Source organism: Aythya fuligula, chromosome Z (assembly GCF_009819795.1).
Source record: "Aythya fuligula isolate bAytFul2 chromosome Z, bAytFul2.pri, whole genome shotgun sequence".
NCBI classification, from domain to species: domain Eukaryota; kingdom Metazoa; phylum Chordata; class Aves; order Anseriformes; family Anatidae; genus Aythya; species Aythya fuligula.
The window spans coordinates 32,535,415-32,559,450 of NC_045593.1; the positions used below are offsets into that span (position 1 = coordinate 32,535,415).

General features: G+C 36.2%; 1 long non-coding RNA gene across 2 annotated transcripts in view; it reads right to left on the reverse strand.

Annotated features, from left to right (window-relative positions):
- LOC116501055 overlaps positions 1 to 24,036 on the reverse strand; it is a 649,666-nt gene that overhangs the window by 130,782 nt on the left and 494,848 nt on the right. For both annotated transcript variants that reach the window (XR_004254362.1, XR_004254363.1), the window contains exon 6: positions 15,862 to 15,910. This is a non-coding gene — a long non-coding RNA (uncharacterized LOC116501055). The remainder of the gene's footprint in view (positions 1 to 15,861; positions 15,911 to 24,036) is intronic.

The window sequence follows — 24,036 nt, forward strand, 5'->3', positions numbered from 1 at the left end:
AATCTGGTACATGCATCATAGTACCTGTCCAGTGCCATGAGTCAGCAGGGACACACACACGTAACTTGAAATATATGAACAAATGAGGCACAGTCCTTTTGTTAATGGTGTTATTTCACTGCATATTTAGAATAAATAACAGGAATACAGGGAAATAGAACCCTACTTAAATATTTGCTTTTCAGGATTAAATATATACAAGGAACAGCAGATTATTGAATGAACTGGGACTACTGAGAGGACTATTTTACTTCAGTCTTCACTGGCAGTCAGGCTTCCTACATCTCTTGAAACACTGAACCTCTAGTTGAGGCCTGGGAGAGTAAACACCTTCCCACTGTAAGTGAAGAAGATGTTCAAGACCACCTGATGAAATTGAAGAAGGTACAAGTCTATGGGGCTCAATGACGTGTATCCCAGGACCCTGAGGGAATTGGATGATGTAGTCATCAAGCTACTCTCCACTATATTTGAAAAGTCATGGCAGTCAGGCAAAGACCCTGGTGACTGGAAAAAGGGAAACATCACTCCCATTATTAAAAAAGGTACAAAGGGGGACCCTGGGAACTACGGACTGGTAAGCCTTACCTCTGTGCCTGACAAGATCATGGAACAGATCCTCCTGGAAGCAATGTCAAGGCACATGCAGGACAAAATGGTGATCCAAGACAGCCAGAATGGCTTCACCAAGGGCAAATTGTGCCTGACCAATCTGTTGGCTTTCTACAATGGTGGCTGCATCATGGAAAGCTACATCTAGAGAAGACTGAGTAATGTAATCTACCTGGACTTCTGTAAAGCCTTTGACACAGTCTCACATGATATCCTGATCTCCAAATTGGAGACATACAGATTTGAAGGGTGGACCATCCAATGGATGACTTGATGGCTGCACCCAGAGAGTTGTGGTCAATGTCTCTTGTCCAGGTGCAGGCCAGTGATGAGTGGTGTCCCTTAGGGGACTGTCTTGGTACCGGTGCTGTTTAATAACTTTATCAGTGGCATAGACAAGGGGATCAAGTGCAGCCTTGGTAAGTTTGCAGGTGACACCAGGCTGTGCAGTTGATACAACAGAAGGAAGGGATGCCATCCAAAGGGACCTGGACAAACTTGAGAGGCAAGCCCACATGAACCTCACAAGTATCAACAAGTCCATGCACAAGGTGTTGCACCTGGATCATGGCAATCCCAGACATGAGTACAGACTGGAAGAAGAACTCATTGAGAGCAGCCCTGCAGAGAAGGACTTGGGGGTTCCAGTAGATGAAAAGCTCAGAATGAGCCAGCAATGTGTGCTTGCAGTCTCGAAGACCAAATGGCATCCTGGGCTGCAACAATAGGGGCATGGCCAGCAGGTCGAAGAAGGCTATTGTCCCCTTCTACTCTGCCCTTGATAGGTCCCACTTAGAGTACTTGCTCCAGATCTGGGGCCCCAAGAACAAGGACATAGACCTGTTAGAGAAGGGCCAGAGGAGGGGCAAAGGATGATCAGAGAGCTGGAGCACCTCTACTACGAAGAAAGGCTGAGAGAGTTGGGGATGTTCAGTCTGGAGACAAGAATGTTCTGGAGACATCTCATTTCAACCTAAAGGGGGCTTATGAAAAAGATAGAGTGCAATTTGTACACAGGCAAGTAGTGAAGCGACAAGAAGGAATGGTTTTAAACTACAAGAAAGGAGATTTAGATTAGATGTTAGGAGGAAATTCTTTATTCAAAGGGTGGTGAGGCACTGGAAGAGGTTGCTCAGAGAGGTTGTGGATGCCCCATCCCTGAAGGTGTTCAACACCAGGGTGGATGAGGCCCTGGGCAACCTGAGCTGGTGGGTGGCATCCCTGAAATGGCAGGGGGGTTGGTACGAGATGATCTTTAAGGTCCCTCACAACTGAAGCCATCAGCAGAGTCCTCATGGTCTCTGAAAAAAGCAATTTCTGAATTTCCCGTTTGTTATCGGGCTGAATAGGTTGTTTTACTGTCTTTTAACCTGTGCATAGCCATTTTTACCCAACATGCTTTGTGCACAAGGCAGCATGACAAACCTTGTCATCCTTCTGCACAGATTAATAACTACAGTCCTGTGGAACATCAGTTATGACAGAATTAGATCTGTACTTAATGAGATGTAGGTCACCGTGTTGCCTCAAGAGTGAATTGTGTCTTAAATATGTATTTAATGTATTACCAAGTTTGGTCCATACAAAGTTGTAGTGTCATTCCTTTAGTGATTTAATGTAGGAGAAACTCCTTTACTGAAAGGGTTGCATGGCATTGGAGTAGGTTGTCCAGGGAAGTAGTTAAGTCACCATAACAGGAGGTCTTCAAGAAACATGTAGATTTAGAACTTAGCAGCATGGTTTAGTGGTAGACTTTAGTATTAGGGTAAAGGTTGGACTAGGTAATCTTAGAGATCTTTTCTGGCCAGAATGATTCTACGATTCTGAGTCTTGTGCTCCTATGTTGCATTTTGAGCATTTATTTTCTATTTTAATAGGTTTGCTGAGATAAAACAAAGTGGGGGAGTAGTTTCTACTCCATCTAGTAAGGTACTTCTTGGGACCCATCACTGTAACACCTTCCATAGTGAAAGAGAGCTTCCTGAGAGCAATAATAATCAATCATAACAGACTCAACCACTGAAGCAAGAACATAATTCAGTGTTATTCATTACCAGTATTTGCTCTATTTCCTTTACTAATTAGTAAAGGATTGCTTTGGTTAGAAAGGAACATAGAGGTTGCATGGCACATGTTCATAATGGTCTGATATATTTTTACATAAAGAATTTCTTGGGCTTTGTTTTGCATTTGAGAGAACAGGTTCACCTGCCCCAAAGGAGGACAGTAAAAAGTTGCTGTAACAGAAATAGGAACATAACATAGTTTTAGGGTTACAATGTGGACAAGAGTGGTTGTTGGTTGTTTGTCACATGATCACCTGAAAGTGCCAGAGAAACACTTCAAACTATATTTTTCACAAACATTATCTACATTTTTTCTTTTGTTTCTTTGCTTGCTTGTTTATTTCCTTGTTTACCACTATTTGGTAGTAGCAAAAGGAAATTAGAAAGGAAAATGAGCCTTGTGTCTATTTAAATATAACAAGAAGTGGACAATTCTGCTGGAGGTAAAGGAACTCACTAAAAAGAAGATTTTGAGATGTGTACACACTGATGTGGATCAACTTCATTGATGTTGTGGGTGAGCAAGAGTCAAGCTGCAGGCTCCAAAATCCTTTCAGAAACAAGCACCTTGTGTTGGAATGCATCATACCAGTGAATGTTTCCTCAGGTTTAAAATGCCCCACTTTCAGAGTGCAAATACAAGGGAAATGGGAAGAAGGAAAAACAACTTTTTTCATTACATTTTTTTTTTTTTCAATTTACCTGACTGATAACATAGGTCACAAAGGCTAGAGAAGATCCACATCAAATCTATTCCATGGATATTTTATGGTCTTCTGTACACATTAAATATGCATGTTTAAATTCATTTTCCATATCCAAGTATTTGGGCACTTCTATGGCATTATTTCCTTGTCAACAGTAAAAACTAGAGTATCATTACATCAAAACAGCAATACAGATTGTACTCAGAAGGGGAAGGGGAGGGGGAAGGGGAAGGGGAAGGATAAGAAGGAGAAAGGAAAAGAAAGGGAAGGGAAGGGAAGGGAAGGGAAGGGAAGGGAAGGGAAGGGAAGGGAAGGGAAGGGAAGGGAAGGGAAGGGAAGGGAAGGGAAGGGAAGGGAAGGGAAGGGAAGGGAAGGGAAGGGAAGGGAAGGGAAGGGAAGGGAAGGGAAGGGAAGGGAAGGGAAGGGAAGGGAAGGGAAGGGAAGGGAAGGGAAGGGAAGGGAAAAGGCTTGAATTCTGCTCAGCTACGTAATGAAATCTCTTTTATCACCTAAAGAATTACCTATATTCTATTGAAAGACTTTTGCAGACCTAAATATGCTTTAAAGATTTTTTCTACCATTACAAGTTACTTTCCCCCCCCCCCCACCTAATTCCTCATTATCAATTAAATGATTTAACAGAAGACTAATCTTGACCTCCAAGTACACCTATAGTCTAAAAAATAACAAGTTTTAGTTCAGATACAAACCTTGATAAAGATCAATAGGTTTATCATCAGTCAAAAGGATAAGTAATAGTACATAAAGTACATGAATTTGATATTGTAGAGGGAAGAAAAATTAAGACAAAGATAAAATTATCTTAGAAGTTGCATACTCCTATGGAGTCTGTGCATTCAGATATCTTGTAAGGCAAACCCTACGTAATTTACCAATATATGAACATACCTGAACTGGAAGGAGATGGAAACAAACAAACAAACAAACAACAACAACAAAAAAACAGTTTGTACTTGATGAAATTGCTAAGACTATGGTAATAATATAACTTCCATTTCACATGTCTACCTGTTCTAGCATGTGATATATTTTCCTTTCAGTTTAGTTCAATTTTGAAATTACATGTAAAAAAAAAAAAATGAATTTGGTTTAGAGCTACAATGTTGTTTTAGAATTCCCTAAAATATGTTGAATATAAAGAAGTTGATACATAACAAAACATAAGAATTTTTACTCAGTCTTTTTAGTATTCAGCTTATTTTATTAATTTAGTAAATAATATTTTAGTTACTCATTTTATATAATAACGTCTAAAACTATAACAGTTTCAATGGTTCCAGATTTCTCTTTTCTCTTTTTTCACTTTTCTACTTCAATGTAGCACAGTGAGCTCGATGGAACTGACAGTCTGACAGACTGAAGCTGGAGGCTATTTTAGAAGAAAACTTACTTAAACCACCAGCAAAAAATTCATGCTTAGCCGCATGGATTTTTGACCTAAGAGTTCTAGATTTTACATTGTTACATGGTGCTTTTAACTTGTTTATTAAAATAACTGATTATTTTTAAGTGGAATTTATTATTATTATTACTATTATTATTATTACTATTATTAGAATCATAGAATGGATAGCTTGGAAAAGACCTCTAGGATGATAAAGTCCAATTATTAAGTTAGCTCTGCCAGACCTACAACAAAACCATGTCCATCCTCAAGTCAGAGAGGAAAGAGTGAAGAAAGTCAGTTAAGAAGAGTGGAACAGGCTGTGTTCAGTGGTGCCCTGTCACAGGAAAATAGGCAATGGTCACAAAAACACAGCACATCTGTTGAGCAACCCACTTCAAGAGATGGACGTACTGGAGTTAGCCCAGTGAAGGGACAAAGAGACTTTAGCATCTGTCATATGAGGAGAGACTCAGAGAGCTGAGAGAACCTAAAGAAGAGAAACCTCAGGGGGATCTCAGAGAATCATAGAATCCTTTAGGTTAGAGAAGACCTCTAAGATCATCTAGTCCGATCATCAACTTAGCACTGCCAAATCCACAATGAAACCATGTCTGTAAGCACCACTTCTATACGTCTTTTGAATACCTTCAGGGATGGTGACTCAACTGCTTCCCAGGGCAGCCTCTTCCAATGCCTCACAACCTTTTCAGTGAAGAAGTCTTTCCTAATATCCAATCTAAAACTTCCCTGGTGCAGCTTGAGGTCATGTCCTCTTGTCCTTTCATTTGTTGCTTGAGAGAAGAAACTGACCCCTACCCTGCTACAACCTCTTCCAAGGTAGTTGTAGAGAGTAATAAGGTTTCCCCTCAGCCTTTTTTTCTGAAGGCTAAATAACCTCAGTTCCCTCAGACACTCCTCATTAAGACTTGTCTCCAGACTCTTCACCAACTTTGTTGCCCTTCTTTGGACATGCTCCAGCACCTCAATGTCTCTCTTGTAGTGAGGGACCCAAAACCAAACACAGCATATTTGAGGTGCAACCTCACCAGAGTTGAGTATAAGGAGACAATCACTTCCCTAGTCCTGTTGGCCACACTATTTCTGATATTAGCCAGGATGCTTTTGGCCGTCTTGGCTACCTGAGCACCCTGCTGGCTCATGTTCAGCCAGCTATCAACCCATATTCCCAGGTCTCTTTCCACTGGGCAGCTTTCCAGACACTCTTCCCCCATCCTGTGGTGCTGCTTGGAGTTGTTGTGCCCCAAGTGTAGGACCTGGCACTTAGCCTTGCTGAACTTCATGCAGTTGGCCTTGGCCTATTGCTCCAGTTTATCCAGATCCCTTTGCAAAGACTTCCCACTGTCAAGCAGATTAACACTCCTGCCCATCTTCGAGTCATCTGCAAACTTACTGAGGGTGCCCTTGATCCCCTTGTCCAGGCTATTGCTAAAGATATTAAGGAGAACTGGCCCCAGTACTGAGCCCTGGAGGACAACACTAGTCACCAGCCTAAAACTCAGTTCTATTCACCACACCTCTTTGGGTCCTGCCACCCATCTGTTTTTTTTTACCAAGCAAAGTGCATGCCTGTCCAAGGCATGTCAATTTATCCAAAAGAATGCTGTAGGAAGCGGTGTCACAATCTTTACTGAAGCCTAGGTAGACAACATCCACAGTCTTTCTGTCAGCCACTAAGGGAATCACCTTGACATAGACACAGATCAAGTTAGTCAAGCATGATATACCTTTTGTAAACTCATGCCGCACGGGCCAGATCACTTGGTTGTCCTGTACATACTGTCTAATTGCACTATAGACAATCTGCTCCATAGCTCTTAGGAGTACCAAAGTCTGACTGGCTGGCCTGTGGTTTCCTGGATCCTTCTTCTGGTCTTTTTTTGTAGATGGGCATCACACTTGCTAGTTGCCAGTCAACTGGGACTTTCCCTAATAGTTTTGATGGCTGATAAATGGCAGAAAGCAGCTTTGTAAGCACTTCTGCCAGCTCCTTTGTTACCCTTTGGTAGATTCCATTTGGCCATATATACATGTGTACATCTAAGTGGTGTAGCAGGTCACTAATCATTTCATCTTGGATTATGAGGGCTTCATTCTGCTCTTCGTCCCTATCTAACAGCTCAGGTGGCTTAGTACTCAGAGAACAACTAGGCTTACTACTAAAAAATTAGGTAATAGGCATTAAGTATCTCAGCCTTTTCCTCATCCCTTGTGATTGTGTTTTCCCCCACATCTTATAAAGCCTGTAGATTCTCCTTAATCGTCCTTTTCTTATTTATGTATATATATATATATATATATACAACAATAATATATATATATATATACAACAATAATATATATATATATATATATATATATATATATATATTATTGTCCTTAGCAGCAGTAGCCAAATTGAGTTCTAGTTGTGCTTTGGCCCTTCTAATTATCTCCCTGCACAGCTTCATGATATCTCTGTAGTCCTCCTGAGTGGCCTGCACCTTATTCCATAGGCTGTAAACATTCTTTTTCTTCCTGAGCTCTAGCCAAAGCTTTTTGTCCAGCCAAGCTGATCTTCTTTCCTGACAGTTCAACTTTAGACACATGGGGACAGCCTGCTCCTGTGCCATTAGGATTGCTTTCTTGAAGAATATCCAGCCTTCCAGGACTCCTTTGCCTTTCAGGACTGCCTCCCAAGGGACTCTGTCAACTAGTCTCCTAAATAGGCCAAAGTCTGCCCTCCAGAAGTCCAAGGTGGCAGTTCTGCTAACCCCCTCTTTACATTTCCAAGAATCAAAAGCTCTATTAATTCATGATCACTACGATCACAGACAGCCTGCAACCTTCACACAATCAACAAATCCTTCCCTGTTCACAACAAAAGGTTCAGTGGGGTGCCTTCCCTAGTTGTGTCACTCTCCAGCTGTGTCAGAAACTTATCTTCCACACATTCCAGAAAGTTCCTAGACTGTTTATTTTCTGCTGTATTTCCAGCAGACAATCTAGTAAGGTAAAGTCCCCCACAAGAACAAGGGCTATCAATTGTGAGACATCCCTCAGATGCTTATAGAATTAGACTTGCATTGCATTTAGTTGTATATTTATTTACACAATACATATAAGTGATTTTCTCCCCAATAAAAATTCTATCAGAGTTTACTGGAATATCAGAGTTTACTGGACTCATTGGCAAGTTATATAAATGAATGTGTTTACACCTCTTTGAAAGTCTACATCTTTTTCCTTGTCTTTGTTTATGAAGTGAATCGTATATTTTTGCACTCAGTCCTAAATAGACTGGACAGAATTTTGTTTTAGCCTATGTAATTTTTCTGTTTAATTTCTATGCAGCTTTTTGCTATGCACAAAAACACAGGGAGAAACAAAAAAAAAGAAAAAACAAACAAACAAAAAAACCTCTTCCACATAGCACACACATATACACACACAAAAAATTTCCATGAAGGAAGATGGGAATATTTTATCTTGTTAATGGACTAGAATTAATTCCATGAATTCCCAAGAGAATGTTAGTGACATATTTTCTTATACCTCTCAAAACAAATTTTGAAAAGCAACCATAACTGCATATAAAATGGAGAAAGGAAGGGGAGGAGCGGGCATATGGTGGCGGTGGTGTTTTTTCTGCTATTTCACCAAACTCATAGTATCACAAATTTAAGCTGGTCTCTTCACAGGTCAGCGCGTTGCCTACTCAGGTGATACTTTTTAACATGAATGCTGTTTTTCAAAGTTTGCTTCTTTCATGAGCAGAAGCTGGATGAAGATTTTACCCCATGAAGCATATGTCCAATAACCATTAACAGTCTAAATACAAGTGTATTTTTTATTTTATGTTTTCTACATTAATTTTAAATCAACAAATCTCTGACAAACTTGTGCTTTAACAACACTTTCACTAATGATTAAGGTAACTATTTGATCTTCATCCAAGCTGAATGTGAAATAATGACAACTTTTTTTAATGAGAAATCAAGAAGCTGTTTAATTCTCATTTCCAATGTCTTCAGCAATAAATTTCATGCTGTGTAGGTATTTATTTTTCAGTTTCCCATACAATCCTAATGGACACAGCATACAGCTAAACAAAAACATCACATGATGGGTAAACAATTGGCTGATGGGTAGGGCTCAAAAGGTTGTGGTAAATGGGGCCATGTCAGGCTGACTAGTGGAGTCCCGCAAGGCTCCATTTTAGGGCCAGTTCTGTTCAATGTTATTATAAACAATTCGGATGTAGGAGTAGAAAGTGTTTTGAGCAAATTTGCTGATGACACTAAACTTGTAGGAGTTGTTGACTCTGCTAGGGTGGAAAGGTACTGCAAAAAGATCTGGACAGATTGGAGAGCTGGGCAATCACCAACTGCATGAAGTTGAACATGAGTAAGTGCCAGGTCCTGCACCTGCGACGCAGCAACCCTGGCTATACGTACAGACTGGGCAATGAGATGCTGGAGAGCAGTGTTGCAGAGAGGGATCTGGGAGTTGTTGTTGATAGCAAGTTGAATATGAGCCAACAGTGTGCCCTGGCAGCCAGGATGGCCAACCGTATGCTGGGGTACATCAAACACAGCATTGCTAGTCGGTCGAGGAAGTGATTGTCCTAATCTACTCTGCACTGGTGCAGCCTCACCTTGAGTACTGTGTGCAGTTCTGGGCACCACAGTACAAAAAGGATGTGAAACTATTGGAGAGTAACCAGAGAAGGGCTACAAAGAGGGTGAAGGGCCTAGAGGAGAAGATATATGAGGAGCAGCTGAGGTCACTTTCTCTGTTCAGCCTGGAAAAAAGGAGGCTGAGGGACACCTCATCATAGTCTACAGCTTCCTCATGAAGGGGAGTGGAGGAGCACATCCTGATCCTTAATGACAAGTAATAGGACCCGCGGGAATAGAGTCAAGCTGTGACAGGGGAGGTTCAGGTTGGATATCAGGAAGAGGTTCTTCGTCAATAGGGTGCACACTGGAACAGGCTCCCCAGGGATGTAGTCACAGCACCACACCAAGCCTGTCAGAGTTTAAGAAGTGTTTGGGCTGTGTTCAGTCATACGGCCTGAACAGGTGGACCTGTGTGGAGCCAGGAGTTGGACTCAATGATCCTTGTGTGTCCCTTCCAACTGAGGATAGTCAATGATTCTATATGATTTATAAAGCTTTTTAGATTTTATTAGGCAAATTCTTACTTCCCCTCCCTTTTTGCAGGTGAGTTGTACAGAATAATGTCTCACTCATTTGTTTTTATGTCCTTATAAGTCCACTGAAAATAATTTACATTAAACAATAGGTATAAGGTATGTAAGGTATGTAATAGGTAAGAAGGTATGTAAGAAGGTATAGTACATGGAGCTGTCTGACAAGGACTTCTGTGTAGCATCAAGCCCACTAGAACTGCATAGATACATACACATACATATAAATAGGAGTTCATTTACAGGTCACTGACATCAATCGCAGTATTTTCTACTAGCTTTTGGGAAAAGATACCTGAAGAATAATTCTCAGATCTTTAAAAACTGAAAGAGTTTACATCTATCATTACATTATATATATAAATATACATAATATATAGAAAAGACCAATTAAAAAGTCCTCAAATTTATCCCTGATTTATCAATCTTATCATGAGTAAAGTGAAACTATATGAGTTATTGTTTTCTTGCAGCATTCCAATATGGTAGTACAATATATTTTTGTCCTGGGGAAATTTTTTTCTATTCAGAGGGTTAGCAGATCTCTGCATAAGCAAATGGAAAAAAAAAAATTGCTATGTTGCATTTTAAATCATCTATGTTTCAGATATTCAGTAATATTTGAGATTGGATGAAAGAAATAATTTTACCTATAACTTATAATTTACATTTCCAATTCCACATCCTTTGTCAATGTGAATAATTGAACTTATGATAAGCAGATACTGACATAGTCTTTGAGTGTAAGATAATAGATTCAAATAATTTCCCCTCTTTTCTTGTAGCCTGACAGTAACCAATAATAATTGTGTTTGGTGGGATGGACAGGGTTATTCAAAGAAGATCAAAGATAGGTAAGGAAATCAGTCTAAGAGCAATTGCTAATCCTTTGGTAATGTAGCCTCCAGTGTGCCTGATTTTTGTGTGTCAGAAAAGACATGCATGTCACCCATTTAGTAGTTTAAACAGCATTACATTTTGAATCAATTTATCCAGTTGCATATGTGGCAGTATTACATCATAATTATTTCTTGATTGACTTCATTTAGTTTATAATAAATACATATCTTCTCTGAATTTACAGCACTACAATATAGTCTCTTGTTCCACACAAGATCTGAGAGCAAATTTTAAGGTGCAATTACTGGTTGCTGAGAACTATCGAAATACCTTTTATGTAGCAAAATATAACCTTCCTGTTAAATCCTGAAAATCTTAATATGGGTCTCTAACTTCTATAAAAAGAGATTTAAACGTAAATCCCACTGTAAGTTTAGCACTATCCACCTGAAAATTAGATCCAAGCTGCCTTTTCTTTTAAATCTCATTTTAAATTCGGAAATAATCTTACTAACAAGAGATAGAATGACATTCTTAGAGGTACAAAAGGCAAAATATTATCAGGATTTTGTAATATTGTTCTTATATTGATCTGTTACCATCATAGAGATTTTTAATCAATATTTTCAGAGAACATACACTAGAAAACTAGTCTTCAGCATAAAAGCTTTTTTTTTTTTTTTTTTTTTTTCATTTGAAATTTTATGCAAGTCGGTTATTCGATTATTATTTTATTACTTTTATTCCTTGATCAAAAAATGTTTATGGAATATACTGTGCTTCAAATGTAATATTTTTTAGTTGATACTTCTTAATTGTTCAGAAAGATAGAATATGTTTCAGTATAAATAACTTTTATTTTTTTGTCAATATCAGAAAAGCAAAACAACCTTAGAAAAATAACACACCTCATTCTTGTCCTACATCCAACCTTTTATTTGTATTGTGGCATAAGCTGCAAAGTTTTTAGTCATATTGTTTCACTTACTGGTAAATCACTACTAAGAGTATTAACTTGCTGTAAGAGTATTAAATTGCTGTGTTTGTTTTTTCTATATTGTTACAAATACCATGCGTGAAATTCACTTTTCAAGGACTTTCACTAGCTATGCACTTTCACAGGGCTTTTAAGAAAATATTGCCTGTCTCATTGGAAATATGTAAATATATAGGATAAGTATGTCTATCTAAGAAAATAATGCTCACACTTAAGGACTGAACAGGATCAAATATAGAGAGAATTCACAAGGCTTAATGTATTTTTTAAAATGTGTACCATATAAGTTTGTGGTTTTGTCTATCTATTCATATATAAATTAATGATCAGCAGTAAAGATTTCCAAATACAGTGTTGTATGTGGTAAGGTTTTGTCATTGAACATATAGCCATTATTTATAATCTTACACATGGTTGTTTGTGGAACAGCATCTAAAGGAATTTCCTGAAAATTCAATCTCTAGAATTATTTTTTTTTTTTTTTTTTTTTTTTTTTTTTATCTGTTTCTAGATTAGATGATTTTATTCTATAACAAAAGTATAGCTTATTAAATTTCTGAGACAATAAATTCTTGACCACTCTACTGATCAATAACAAGGAAAAATTAATTTCTTAAGTGTCAAGCTAATAGTCAAAAGGCTCACAAGTTGAAAATGAAAAACTTACATGGTATGACAAATATTTTCCTTGATATTCCTTTCACTGACATAAGATTATTGAAAACTTGAGAAAGACAACTCTGGACCAAAATACTTTAATTTTCTTAGCATAAAGACAAATTCTTCAAAACTGCTATGGTTATCCACTGCCTTTGGCAGACTCATCTCTATTCATCCTCAATATGAGCAAGAAACAGATTTTTTAGTTTCCTCCCCTTGCACATTTAACAATTATCTGTAACATTGCTTGTTTGACTGGCTGACTGATATTTCTTGAGGAATTTGGTCAAGGAACATGGTGACTTTACATACATAAAAGTCTGAATAAAGTTAAAAATAAATCTAGATCTGAATTAGAAAGAGATTATTAGAAAAAAAAAGAGAGAGAGAGAGGGAGAAGAAGAAATGGGAATGGCAATTTATTTTCTACGGAAATAAATAAATATTGAATATCGAGGGAGGCGCAGACATGAATGACATAAAGCTAGGTAAATTCAGTCTTATAGATTTATTTTCACCTGCTGGTTCCAATTTATTGTTTTTGCTTGTTTTTGTTTGTCTTTGTATGTTTTATTTTAAACACACAATTTAATTTCTTGTTTGTTGCTTTTTTTTTTTTTTTTTTTTTTAACATAGCAAGGTGTGCAAAGTCTGTACTGGTATTTTAATGGTGACACTGATACTTACATTTCTCCATATTATTTGTTTGTTTGTTTTATTTTCAAGTATTATATAAATAACTAAATCAAATATGTCACAAGTCTGCTTAAAATTCTATCTGGAGAAAATACTGCTTTCTCTACAGGACTGGACTTCATCCCTGATCCAAGTTTCACAAGAATTCTTCAAAACTTGAGTAACAGGCTATTCTAGGTCTGGTCTGGTTATCTTCATCACATATATGTAAAGAAAAAAAAGAATAAAAGAAAAAAGATGCAGGCAAATAAAACAATAAAACAATAAAACAGTATGAGGAAAAAATAACAAAAAAAAAAAAAAAAAAAAAAGAAAAGCAATAACTACAGTTTAAAAAGACCACCAGGGAGAATCCCATGTCTAATTTATATAATTTGAACATGGTCAGTTTATGCAAGGAAGTATTTATCTTTCTACTTTGAACAGCTTGGAAAGATTTTGTTATTGGAAATGAGTACCTTTCCATAGCAGAGTCTTAGCAGCTGTATCTTTTAATTGCTCCAAGTATACTAAACTTAAGTGAGCCAACATAAAAATTGGTTAGAACTAATTTTCAGCTGGATTTTCCCCATAATTGGTGTTTATTTTTGTTATGTTTAATTTGTATTTTTTCTCCTTACACAAAAACATATTTTACCATAGTTTTATGATAATTATTAATTAGCTAATATGGTTATCCATGTTATGTTTATGTCTCATATTCGCAAGCACAAAGTATGGTTTAAGCTACCTTTGAAATACTAACTTCTCAGACTATGAACTATTATTGGTCTTGCATACATCTTTCTTCAAAAGCAAAGTTTTATTATACATGATACATACATACTTATATATATATTTCATATAGCAGTTGTTAAAAAAAATAAGGCAGAGGTAGATTGCCAGGAAGTCTATGTTAAGTAACATAATATTGTAGTGAGATTTCCCTAATGTGTGATGTTTTTAAACATTGTTAATGCTTCCTCGACCACTAGACATTAAGAAACTTAAAGAGGCAGATATTTGTACAGATAGGACTTTTGACAATATTAGTTTGCATACTCCTACAGAATTTCTCTGAATAGAGGACCTTTACAGGAATCCGTAAAGTGCTGAGTGCCTGTAGACTCGAGCATCTAGAAAAAGACTAGATTTCAGGGATTTGAAATTTAAAACTAGATTATAGACTACAATAGACACCTCAGTATCATCTCCAGATCTGGCAGGGAAGACTGCAGGAAGACAGATGTGATGTACAGGCTGTGAGTTGGCAATACTCAACTCCACTCCTCAAAGAAAACAATTAAAAAAGCAAGAAATAATCTTAAGGAAAAAATGGAAGAGATTGGATGGAATCAAAGCCCACTGGACCTGCCCAAATATTGAGGACAAAAATATTTTCTGGGAATCTTTAAAATTGATATTACCAAATTTTAAATTTTAGGCTTGCACAATAAGCTTCTGAAATGAAAACCTGCCTTAAAGCTTAAAGTTTATAACTAATCAAAAAAATAACGACACAGTGAAACATATAATTATTTCTGCTATGTTGTTTTTTGAACTACTACATTCACACAGTCAGTGGAATCATAAAACAAAGCTGAGAGATCTGTTCTCCTAGGTTTAAGTTTCCACTGTCTAGGAGTGTTGTTTGCTGCGCATGTATGTAGAGCATGACAGCTATACATTATACAAATCAGTTTTCCTCATGAGTTTGATCTCAAGTACATGTTAACATTATTGTCGCTTGTTACAGAGCAAGCGCTCAATTTATTCTGTTTAATATTATGAAAAAAGATTAAAACACATGAGAAAGTTTTGGTTCAAGCTTGTTGATCTTAATAGCCTCATGACATTACTTTTAAACTCATTTTAGCAACATATTAAAAGTCAACATACTTCATTCAAATGACATCACATTAAACATACATTTTCCCAAAAGTCTTTGTGTATGGAAAAGAGAAATAATTTAACTACAACAAGCACATCTTTCCAATAATTCTAGCTTTCCTTCTAACAGTCATCCATCTTTCATTGCATTTCTCAACATAGTCACATTAAACTTTTGCTATGGGAAAACCATTTTGATAAAACACAACATGTGATTATAAATAAAGTTTTACTTCTTACCATTTCCATCCCCTATTCATTCCAAAAGTATGGTTTCTTTCAACAGATTTAATATAAAAAATGCCATTTATATCTGGAGAAATTCTGTCCTTTTTAAAAGTCGTTACCTTTTGGCTCATGCTATCTCTTTCACTCTGAAATTATGTCAGCTCTTGTCTTTGATGACTATATTATTAATACTCCCAAAATACAATGTAGTTAAGTTACACAAACACAGCACTGATGTTCAGTTATATCACAATATCTTCAGTTAAACTACACTAAAAACAAGCAAACAAACAAACAAAAACCATATCAACAATGACAACAACAACAAAAAGAACAAATTTCTTTTCTAGTTACTCAGAATGGAAAAAAAAATAAATAAATCCTCACATTCTCATGGTGGTGGTAGTGAGACATGAATTAATGGCTGATATTACCAGCTGACATTATCATACATCTGCCTGTATATGTGTATATTTATATATTTCATGATCCAGGAAACGTTCTAGAATGCAGTTCTTCACATAAATATCCAAATTCAGCAAAAGGAAATATCAAAAAGAATTACTCACCCTGAGCTTGCGGATTTGGAACTGGATCAAAAATATTCTATCCTGAGATCTAAGAAATACAAAACAAAAGCTATCTATCATCACTGGCAATGAATGGTTGGACAATAGATATACAGCAAAACGGGAAATTATAATTCAATGCTAATTAACATACACATATACTACAGAGAAATCAATGAGTTAAAACATTACATGGTACACTTTGGATGTGTATTGGGTTTACATGGCAAGGTTTTGGTAGTAGGGTACTGTAGGGGTGGCCTCTGTGTGAAGAATCCAGAAGCTGCCCCACGTTAGATAAGGGCCAGTTCAAGCCAGCTTAAAGGGACCCTCCACTGTCCAAAGCTGAGCAAACAAGCAATGTTGTTTGAGTCTCTGTGAGAGCAGATTTAAGAAAGGGGAAAACAAACAAACAAACAAACAAAAACTATTGCACAACAGCATCTGGGAGAGTGATGACCTGTAACAAGAGCCCTGTATGCACCATGGTGAATTAAGACAGAGGGGAAGGAGGTGCTCCAGGTGCCAAATCTGAAGTTCCCCTGCAGCCTGTGGAGGAGGCTGTGACCTTGCGGCCCATTGGTCCCACAGTGGAGCAGATCTCCGTGCTACAGCCTGTGGAGGAGCCCACAGTGGAGTAGGTAGATCTAGGCTGAAGGAGGCTGCAGCATGTGGAGAACACCTGTTGGAGCAGAGGTTTCCCTACGCTGCTCAAGGGTAGGAGGTGGAAGAGGGTGGATTGTGGAAGGTGTTTTTGTAGTTCTTTGTCTCTCACTGCTCTAGCTTGTTAGTAATAGGTAATATATTTCTCTAATCTCCCTATGCTGACTCTGTTTTGCCTGTGACAGTAATTGTTGCATGATCTCCCTGTCTTTGAGCCCTTTTCACTGTGTTTTCTCCCCCTTTCCCTTTGAAGAGGGGAGTGAGAGAGTGGTTGTTGTGGAACTCAGCTGCCCACCTGAGTAAAGCCACCACAGATTATTTGATGAAGCATGTTAAACATTAGAAAGCAGCACAACAAAAGGCTAAACTTTCAAGGGTATATTGTGCACAGCCCTTCTCCCGGACCACTTTCTACCCCTTCTCCCCACACACACTGAGAAAAATTTAAACGCTCTCTAACAGCTGAGAATTTGTGAATTTCTGTGGAAACCAATGAGCTCCATGGATCTGGATACAATGGGTTCAGACGGTAAACCAGAGCAGTTTAAACTATCATTTGATAAGTTTATTTGAACACAAATAGCTCCTTTAAAAAATAAATTACTTCAGTGCTCAGATGATAAACAGAGAGAGAATTTTAGACTGCATTATAAGAATGTGGTTCTTGTAATACACCATAAATGTTTGTTCATTGTCTTTTGTATTATAAAAACAAGGAGTCCTGTTTGAGGAGCGGGAGTTGCGAAAGCTCCCTGCTGAAGTAAGGAGCTGTATAATGCTTGGCTAGACATTATGAAAATTCTTTTGTTTAATGTAACAAAAAAGAGACCCCCCCCTCCCCTTCTCTCCTTCTGCATCTCAGTTGCCTCTTTTGTTCAAAGACACTGCTGCAAAGCTCATGTAAACATCTCCTGATTAGTTGCTAAACTAGTGTATCAACATACTGCCTTCCTGTCTCACGCTGGGCCATCATGACCAAATAAAAAAAGAAGTTGAACCACAACACCGAGGAAGACTACGGCCTTCATCTTCATGACCACCAGAGGGACAGAGACGACCCCCTAGCAACAGTGCGCGCAGTCGCAGAATATACCAGGATGTGCTGCATAATCCCGGAATTACCAAGATATAAAAAGGGACCCTGGCAGGGGTGAGGTGCATGCCGTTGGCGGAGCTGAGACTCCCCGGCCACCCAGCACTGTTTTGCTTGCTGTTTGCTTACTCAGTAAATTCCTTTCTATGATTAATACAATGCTCTCTGAAAATTAATTAAGGGGGCAACTCATAATAGTTCTAAGAAAGAAATCAAAATAATCAAAGTAATAAGAAATATAAATTTAATGTCTGAACGGAGTCAGTGGTCTATGACAATTGATGAAAGTGCATTGGAGTAAAAGCAAAAGAGAATCTGAGGTGGAAGTTTGAAAATCTGGGGATGCAAAAATGTAATTTATTCTATATAGAGTAATAAAACAGATTACTACAACATGTCTCCTTTATAAACATCAAATACAAATAATTCATCATTGAATTAAATTTCATTTCATGAAACTGGATGCATTTCTTTGTAATTGCTAAGATTTTTAAAATTTATCAATACTATAACCATGGTTATTCCATTAATAAGGCTTGAGGCTCCATTAGCTTAATAAGAAAAAAAATCAAAAATTGATTTTCCTGCAGCAAATTAGCACCTTTATCTCTATACACATTTTTCCTCTTTCCAGTACAACATTAATGAAGATTAATGATTAAAATTTAAGATCTTGCAAAGAAATACTAGAAGATACACAAAATCTAAATATGTCTGATTGAGTAATAGAACAGGATGTGTATATATTAAAAAAATCTGCAGGAATATAATACTACTTTTAAGCTATTTTTAAGTAATTAATACAGAAAAGAAGATTAAATGCTATATTGATAATCTGAATGTTTTGGAGGAAGTATGTATATCTCTGTAATCTTTAAGATTGTTTAAGACATCCTATTATATTGAGACTGTCCTCACAAGCAGTGAGGACACAAATAATGACCACTAATAAGAATATATGGAGAAAAAATACTAAATATTTTGGTGCAATTTTAACCCTAAAATAAATATAAATAAATAAAAATATAAAATATAAATAAAAACTAACCATATAAATAAAAACTAACAAAAACATCATTTTGATATTTTACAAAAAGATGTTTAATTTGAATTATGATACCAAGACAATTTTATCTCAGTAGAAAGTGTGATTTGCATGACAGATGAAATTTATATATATTTTTTTAAAACAAGTAATGAAATAAAAGTAGCTAAGTTTCCACTGAAATAGTTGAAGAGTTTAATTACAAATTGTAATGAAACATAGCAAATGGAAGTAAAAATAATATATTAAACATTATGAAATTCATGACTAATAGGAAAAGGAAGTTCTGCTTAGTAAGCTATATATGTGAATGCAGATGAAACTACCATGCAACAATACACCAATAAAGGTTATCAGATAAGGAAGCACGACAGTTCGATAACTGCACGATTGTCTCTCAGAAACAAAGTACTCCATTGTATAACAAAAAGCAAACCAGATTTTCAAATGATGCTTTCTTTTTGCTTCTATGATGGAATTCTATTTAGAAACAAGAATAATAATAATAAAGTAAAATACTTAACCCGGTATTGCTAGTAGGCATCGCTAGTAGGTCAAGGGAGGTGATTGTCCCGCTCTACTCTGCGCTGGTGCGGCCTCACCTCGAGTACTGTGTGCAGGTCTGGGCACCACAGTATAAAAAGGACATGAAACTGTTGGAGAGTGTCCAGAGGAGGGCTACGAAGATGGTGAAAGGCCTGGAGGGGAAGACGTACGAAGAACGGCTGAGGTCACTGGGCCTGTTCAGCCTGGAGATTAGGAGGCTGAGGGGAGACCTCATCACAGTCTACAACTTCCTCGTAAGGGGGTGTCGAGAGGCAGGAGACCTTTTCTCCATTAACACCAGTGACAGGACCCGCGGGAACGGGGTTAAGCTGAGGCAGGGGAAATTTAGGCTTGACATCAGGAGGGGGTTCTTCACAGAGAGGGTGGTTGCACACTGGAACAGGCTCCCCAGGGAAGTGGTCACTGCACCGAGCCTGTCTGAATTTAAGAAGAGATTGGACTGTGCACTTAGTCACATGGTCTGAACTTTTGGGTAGACCTGTGCGGTGTCAAGAGTTGGACTTGATGATCCTTGAAGGTCCCTTCCAACTCAGGATATTCTATGATTCTATGATTCTGTATCTAGGTTAAAATAAGTTCCTTCTTCCCATTCCGTGTGTTATTGTTGCTTTTAGAAACAGAGTGTCAAATAGAATGAACAATTTATATATTCTGGCTAACTAATTCTTATGTTCACATTTGTAGGATCTTTTCCCAGTTCTTGTCATTTTTTATTAGGATTAATAAATTAACAAATGATTAAAGATGGTTTGTTTTAATAAGACACAGTCTGAAAGCACAACTAGGATGAATGGAAGATTATAAATACTGTAGATATTGTAGCTATGCAAACTGCTTCAATTGGGCATCATAGCACGTGACATGCATATCTTCAAATGTAAATCTTATTTTTCAGTGTCTGTGTTCTTTTTTTTTTTTTCTTTTAATTGCTGATGGCATTAAAAAGTACTTTTGCAACATCTGTTTTGAATGCTGGATTTTTTTTTTAATTATTTTTAAATTAATTACTAATTTACATTTCTATAAGCAGCAAAATATGTTTGAAAAGGAAAATAAAACAACAACAACAACAAAAATCTAAAATTTTGAAAAATACTCCAGTTGTAAAGTAGAATGTTTTGCTTATCGGTACTGAACTGAAAGCACTGAAGCAAAAGAAATCATTTGGGATTAGAAAACATATCATGCCTGGTATCTCTTCAGGCAAACCGTCATATTTTGACATGTAAGAAAAAAAATAAAAATTAAACAGATAATGAAACTGTAAATGTGAAGCTAAGTGGACCTAGTAAATCTCATATGGTGAACCTTACTATAATTTTTCTTGTTATTTTTCTATTTTAACCTAATTTAGTTATAGTTATATATGCACAGTTATATATGCTGAATGGTGCATTTACAGATTGTCAGATATACCAGTTAAATATCAAAAATCTCAAAACAGTCATTAAACCTGAATCCCCAAATACTCTCTATTTGTAACATACCACATTAAGTAACTCCACAGTCTGAACTTCATCTGCATGCCTTTTATGTCTTCTTTTTTATGTCTTCTTATCATGGCTCTTAAAAGATGTTCCAAAATTAGCCAGTGAATGATCTTTGAATGGTGCTACAAATAAACCCAAGTTTCTTAATCTACAGGTCTGTGGAGAGTGGACACCACTCTAATCCTTGCCTAGAAAACATCTAAGTAAATCAGTAAATTGAAAGTAGTAAATAACAAACATCAAACATGAACATCACATCCTGCATTGTGAACTGAAATATTGATAAGGGAACGTCCCAATCTTTTTTTCTTTTCATAAACATTCCTGCTTCATAAAAGGGTCTTAAGATATTTCAGCTTTTTTAACTCAAGTTTTGGTAGTTTCAATTAATATTTCTCATATGCATTAAGAGGTAAATAGCAAAAGATTTTCTATTTTATTTTATTTTTTACTAAGGATTATTTCTATGTGTATAAAAATAAAATGTTGATAAACCAGTTCACTTATTGTGTTGGAAGCAAATTATAAATACTTTAGAGAGAACAGGAACTGTATTTCCTGAAAATAATTTGGTTTTCATTTAAGTAAAAAGTGATTTATTCTCTAAGATTATACTCACAGATGTCAGGGTGTGACAACTCAGCAACAGTTACATTTTTAGCTAATTACTAATTTTGTCTTAGCAATTTTTTTAAAGGATTCTTTTCCCTGAATTTCTTTAAATCTTTTGCAAGACTTCCATTACCTGTAGTCGTCACAATTTTACAAAACAAGCAGGAATGTGTTTTCAAGTAACAATCCTTTATTTTGTTGATTTTATCACTTAATCAAAAATCATTGATAAGAATAATCATTAGCTAAGCAGACTATTGTTTTTTCAAACTCCTTTATAACAGCTGTTATTTAAAGGCACAATATAAACTTACAAGAGGTAAAAACTACTATGTGGTGACTCAGTATTGGACTACAGCGCCTTTCTTTCAAGAGGGTAGAAAAGACAAGTGAGAGATACTAGGATTCTGTTAATGCTTTTTTAGACTTTGACTTTAAAATACTTGTAATATTTTGCAAGGCATTGAGAACAAGCCTTACTATTCTTATGACCATCATCCAGAGAAACAAAATCCATTAGGAGCACAGTTTTCTAACATTGTTTGTTATCGTTTTACCTTCCTTTCATTGCCATTTATTTGTGAAAAGGTTGCATCCATGAACAGATGTTTGTTTACTCATTGACAGTTGAATTCAGTTCCAGGAAAAAATGTCCAAAACCTTCCTTCATTCTCATGCAAAGTATGAATGATCAAATAGTATCCTGAAATATCCACAACAAAATGAGAGTGTAATTTAAGCAAACAGGCTATAACTGAGATAGGATTTTTTTTTTTTTTGATATTTCATCCCAGTAGAATTAATTTTTTAACACAATTTTATTAAATTTTTGTTTATTCAAAAATATGTATGGGTAAGACAAAATCCATCTCACTCTCTGTTCCCTTTAAAAAAATCATATTTTGGAGAAAGAATATGATGGAAGGATGACACATTGTTCTTCTATAACTAGAAACAAATTTAAGTACAGCCTACAGTAACAGTACCTTTTGTTTAGGACTTCTCCATCATTTTACCTATTAACTGTGTTGCCTTCACTTGAAAAACACAGTTCCTGTTCATTTCCAAATGTATTTTAGATCCACAGACTTAGAATATTGCACTACTTTTCCAACAACAAAAATACTGCTGAATGAAAAATTTTATAAATCTGTTCAATTTTCTTGAAATGCAAAATGCCCTCTGAAGGAATAAGAAAAAATGTAAATTTCATAATCTCATTTTCTTAATCTCATGAGGGAATATTCTGCTCTACTGAAAATGCAGCTTTATATATGTATTTCAAATCCCACAAATTCAAAAGGTTATCCAATTCATTTATTTTATGGAGATTATCTTCATAATAATGTACATAAACTCCTTGGCAGGTAATCTACTCTTGTATACAATACCTCTTTTTCCTGGTCTTCTGAGTATTAACTTTAGCAGAATATCCAGTTTTGTTGCCAAAACACTGCAGTTTAGTCTTCCCTCTGGACTTCCCATAGACTCTATATTTTATAGAATGCTATTACCAAATTATTTCTATTAAAAGGTGTCTTTTGTTTGCAGCATTCCTTTCATATTTTCTTGTCTGTATGTGGACTGGAAGGCTGCATATGGACTTGAGAACAAATGCTCTCTACCTTCTCTCTAGTAGTTTTAATACCTACATACACACCCTAGGCTGTGTACTGATAATTTATTAGCACAAAACCTCACTTTCCTCTCAGGTATGTTATAAATGGCTACTAGGAGCAAGCTGAGGTACACAGAGCATGGTATGGAAAGAAATTATTGTATGCTTAAAGAGGTCCTTAAAAGAGGTGAAATATGGATAGATAGAGGCAGTACTGTGCAGTTTATTATGGGGTGGTTTTTGTTTGTTTGCTTTTTTTTTTTTTTTTTTTTTCTACTGTACTGGAACTGTTATTAGGCTGTGTTCAATTTTTGTGTTTTTGCAGTCTACGCAGAAGTTTTTGTTTTGTGCCCATGCATTTTGTGGTCTTCTTGCATTTCTATTAAACACTATTGATTTTGGGTGAGCTCTATAGTTTGCAAAGACTTTTAAAAATTATTAATTTATAAATTCTTATTAGCTTAATCCTGTCTTTTGAGGCATTTAGAATTCTGCCTAGCTTTTGGTTTCTTTGTCATTAAAATGTGTATTTTTTTGTTTGTTTGCTTGTTTTTTTTTTGTTTGTTTTTTTTTGTAAGCACGGCAAAATAACAAGACCAAAACATACCCCTGTAGGACCTCCAACTGAAATTATTAATAATGATTTATTGCTAACTGAAATTAATAATTCAGCTAAAGGCTACATCAAATTCACATTTTACTGATGCATTTAAAGGGATGTAATGGCAACCCTGCCCCCTCCCAATACAAATGTAATTACATCATATTTATGTTTTTTGTGTGTGTGTGTGTAAATAATAATGCTTTAGCAATACATTAAAAGAATCACTTCAAGAGAAAAAGGTATGAAACTTTTCAGTAAAATAAATTCTTCTCCCCTAATTGACACCAGTTATAAACTTATAAACACTTTTAATTTTCCTCAAGCTACATCAATGTTAATATTTGCTTTCAGCACAATATTTTTATTTTTAAAATAAAAGTTGCAGACAGCTTGCCACTTCAATTACACACACCCTCATAAATGGTTATCTCTAAAAAAATTTACCATAGGTTAAGAATAAACTCATCGGTATTGGAGTACAGG